At 40.2% G+C, this 4745-nt stretch overlaps 1 pseudogene; it reads left to right on the top strand.

The window, feature by feature from the left end:
• Positions 1-330: 330 nt before the first annotated feature.
• Positions 331-447, top strand: LOC131817194 (U6 spliceosomal RNA; annotated as a pseudogene).
• The last annotated feature ends 4298 nt before the right edge of the window (positions 448-4745 follow it).

Genomic DNA, 4745 nt, shown 5'->3' on the forward strand with positions numbered 1-4745 from the left:
CCTGAGCCGAAGGCAGCGGCTTAACCCACTGAGCCACCCAGGTGGCCCTAACATTGAATGTTTGATAGGAATTGAATTTACAGATGGTTTTCGGTAGTATGGACATTTTAACAATGTTAATTCTTACCATTCATAAATATGAGCTATCTTTCCATTTGTGTCTCCTTCAATTTCTTTATCAATGTCATAGATTATGGGGTACAGATCTTTCATCGTCTTAGTTAAATCTTATCCTAAGTATTTTATTAGTTTTGATGCTAGTGTGAATTAGATTGTTTTCTTTATTTTTTCAGATAGTTCATCATTAGAGTGTTAAAATGCTCCTTTCTTGTGCTTACTTTGGCAGCACATATACTAAAATTGGAATGATGCAGAGAAGATTAGCGTGATCACTGAGCAAGGATCACATGAAAAACTATTAAAAAAACGAAACAAAACAAAGTTCTTGTCTTTTATATATTGATCTTGTATTTGGCAGCTTTACTAAATTTGTTTATTCAAAATTTTTATGAATTTTTTAGGATTCTTTTACATGTAAGTTCATGTTATCCAAAAAAAGAAAATTTTACTTCTTCCTTTTTTTTTGGAGTCTTATTTCTTTGTGTTCCTTGTTTCTCTGGCTAGGATGTCCAGTACTCTGTCAAATGAGAGTAGTGAAAGTGGACACACCTGTCTTTTTTCTGATCTTTAAGGGGAAAACTTTCAAACTTTTTTGATTGAATATGAGATTAGCTCTGGGCTTGCAATATGTGTTTTTTCTTTAATGGATTTTTTAAATTATTTTTTTAAATTTTTTATAAACATATAATGTGCTTTTATCCCTAGGGGTACAGGTCTGTGAATCACCAGGTTTACACATTTCACAGCACTCACCATCACTCACCATAGCACCTGCCCTCCCCAATGTCCATACCCCCACCATCCTCTCCCAACACACATCCCCCCAGCAACGCTCAGTCTGTTTTGTGAGATTCAGTCTTTTATGGTTTGTCTCCCTCCCAATCCCATCTTCTTTTATTTTTCTTTTCGTACGCCCGAAACCGCCTATGTTGCATCTCCACTTCATCATATCAGGGAGATCATATGATAGTTGTCTTTCTCAGATTGATTTATTTCGCCAAGCATAATACCCTCTAGTTCCATCCACGTCATCACAAATAGCAGGATTTCATTTCTTTTGATGGCTGCATAGTATCCCATTGTACATATATACCACATCTTATTTATTGATTGATGTGTTGACGGACATTTAGGTTCTTTCCATAGTTTAACTATTGTGGACATTGCTGCTATAAACATTTGGGTGCATGTGCCCCTTCAGAATGCCACGTTTGTATCTTTAGGGTATATACCCAGTACTACAATCACTGGGTCATAGGCTAGTTCTATTTTCAGCTTTTTGAGGCACCTCCACGCTGTTGCACCAGCTTGCATTCCCACGTACAGTGTAGGAGGGTTGCCCTTTCTCCACATCCTCGCCAGCATGTCATTGACTGACTTGTTCATTTTAGCCATTCTGAACGGTGTGAGGTGGTATCTCATTCTGGTTTTGATTTGTATTTCCCTGATGCCGAGTGATGTGGAGCATTTTTTCATGTGTCTGTTGGCCATTTGGATGTCTTCTTTGCAGAAATGTCTGTTCATGTCCTCTGCCCATTTCTTCATTGGATTATTTGGTCTTAGGGTGTTGAGTTTGATAAGCTCTTTATAGATTTTGGCCCTTTATCTGGTATGTAATTTGCAAATATCTTCTCCCAGATAACTTCTGGCAGTCATCTTTTGGCTTTGTTAACTGTTTCCTTTGCTGTGCAAAAGCTTTTTGATTTGATGAAATCCCAATAGTTCATTCTTGCCCTTGCTTCCCTTGCCTTTGGCGATATTCCTAGGAAGAAGTTGCTGCTGCTGAGGTCAAAGAGGTTGCTACCTGATCTCTCCTCAAGGATTTTGATGGATTCCTTTCTCACATTATGCTTCTTCATCCATTTCCAGTCTATTTTCATGTATGGTGTAAGGAAATGGTCCAACTTCATTTTTCTGCATGTGGCTGTTCAATTTTCCCAACACCATTCGTTGAAGAGGCTGTCTCTTTTCCATAGGACATTCCTTCCTGCTTTGTTGAAGATTAGTTGACCATAGAGTTGAGGGTGTATTTCTGGGCTCTCTATTCTGTTCCATTGATCTATGTCTGTTTTGGGGACAGTTCCCTACTATCTTGATGATGACAACTTTGTAATAGAGCTTAAAGTCTGGAATTGTGATGCCAACAACTTTGGCTTTCTTTTTCAATATTCCTCTGGCTATTTGAGATATTTTCTGGTTCCATATATATTTTAGGATGATTTGTCCCATTTCTTTGAAAAAAAATGGATGGGATTTTGATAGGGATTGCATTAAATGTGTAGATTGCTTTAGGTAGCATAGACATTTTCACAATATTTGTTCTTCCAATACAGGAGCATGGAACATTTCTCCTTTTCTTTGTGTCTTCTTCAATTTCTTTCATGAGTACTTTAGAGTTTTCTGAGGATAGATTCTTTGTCTCTTTGGTTAGGTTTATTCCTAGGTATCTTAGGGTTTTGGGTGCAATTGTAAATGGGATTCACTCCTTAATTTCTATTTCTTCAGTCTTGTTGGTATAAAAAAATTGCAACCAATTTCTGTGCATTGATTTTATATTCTGACACTTTACAGAATTCCTATGCAAGTTATAGCAGATTTGGAGTGGAGTCCTTTAAGCTTTCCACATACAGTGTCATATCGTCTACAAACAGGGATAGTTTGACTTCTCTTTTGCCAATTTGGCAAAGTTTGGATGCCCTTAATTTCTTTTTGTTGTCTGATTGTTGAGGCTAGGACTTCTAGTATGATGTTGAATAGCAGTGGTGATAACGGACATCTCTGCCGTGTTCCTGACCTCAGCGGAAAAGTATTCAGTTTTTCTCCATTGAGAATGATATTTGCAGTGGGTTTTTCATAGATGGCTTTGATAATATTAATAATATGTGCCGTCTATCCCTACACTTTGAAGAGTATTAATCAGGAAGGGACACTGTACTTTGCCAAATGCTTTTTCAGCATCTATGGAGAGTAGCATATGGTTCTTGTTCTTTCTTTTATTGATGTGTTGTATCACATTGATTGATTTGCAGATGTTGAACCAACCTTTTAGCCCTGGAATAAATCCCACTTGGTCATGGTGAATAATCCTTTTAATGTACTGTTGAATCTTATTGGCTAGTATTTTGGTGAGAATTTTTACATCTGTGTTCTTCAAGGACATTGGTTTGTAGTTCTCTTTTTTGATGGGATCCTTGTCTGGTTTTGGGATCAAGATGATGCTGGCCTCAGAAAAAAAAAAGAGTTTGGAAGTTTTCCTTCCATTTCTATTTTTTTTGGAACAGTATCGTGGGAATAGGAATTAATTCTTCTGTAAATGTTTGGTAGAATTCCCCTGGGAAGCATCTGGCCCGGGGCTTTTGTTTGTTTGGAACTTTTTGATGACTCTTTCAATTCTGTACTGGTTATGGGTCTGTTCAGGTTTCCTATTTCTTCCTGGTTCAGTTGTGGTAGTTTATATGTCTCTATGAATGTATCCATTTCTTCCAGATTGTTGAATTAGTTGGCGTAGCATTGCTCATAGTATGTTCCTATAATTGTTTGTATTTCTTTGGTGTTTGTTGGTTGTGATCTCTCCTCTTTCATTCATGAATTTAATTATTTGGGTTCTTTCTCTTTTCTTTTTGATAAGTCTGGAAAGGGGTTTATCAATCTTATAAATTCTTTCAAAGAACCAGCTCTTAGTTTTGTTGATTTGTTCTATTGTTTTTTGTTGTTGTTGTTCGGTTTTTGTGGTTTTTGTTTGTTTGTTTATTTGTTTCTATTTAATTGATTTCTGCTCTGACCTTTATTATTCCTCTTCTGCTTGTTTTAGGCTTTATTTGTTGTTCTATCTCCATCTCCTTTAGGTGTAGGGTTATGTTGTGTATTTGAGATCTGAGAGAAAAGCATGGTTGCACACGTCTGTCACTGCGCTTCCCAGGAGCATGTCTGGGGAAGGCGCAGCACGCCACCCCAGGAGAAGAGAAGGAGCCGTTGGCCTTGTGGTTGGGAAAGGTCAGGAAGCAGAATAGCCTGCCGTGGCAGGAACAGCAGGCCAGTGGCAAGACAAGTGTCACCCGCTCCCTGTGCAGAGAGACAAAGCCTGGTTCCTAAGGAGACATGAGGGGATGACTAGGGCAGGGATGCATGCTCCACTCTGAGGAAGGAGTCTGGGCAGAAGGCAGGCCTGTCCTGTGCCTCTGGTCCCAAGGGGACAGCATCTCCTTGGCCACCTGTCCGTAGGGCCGACTTGGGCTAGCTACCAGGCGCCATACCCGGAACTCGCAGAAATAGCTCCCTCGAGAAACGGGCAGTCAGATGCCATCTTTCTCCAAGATATGACAGCGTTTTCGGTGGCAGGGGATTTGCCGGGGAAGGAGTAGGGACAATCCCCCCAAATTCCCCATTGCAGTGAACGGGCGGTGTTCAGGGATCCTGTCGCCTCTCCTCTCCTGTGGGGAAGGCACTGGCCTTGTCTGTGAGTCCGCCTGAGGGCCAGTGCAAAAGGCCAAGCGTTGCCTACACCGGGAGAATGTAGTGTGCATTGAGTGCCATCCTAGGCCACGCACGTTGCTGCAGGGTTGTGACTGTGTCTGCTTAGTTCGGCCTGGCAGGGTGAACCCAGAGCGCCAACATGGAGCCTGGGA

Source organism: Mustela lutreola, chromosome 15, assembly GCF_030435805.1.
Source record: "Mustela lutreola isolate mMusLut2 chromosome 15, mMusLut2.pri, whole genome shotgun sequence".
Taxonomy (NCBI): domain Eukaryota; kingdom Metazoa; phylum Chordata; class Mammalia; order Carnivora; family Mustelidae; genus Mustela; species Mustela lutreola.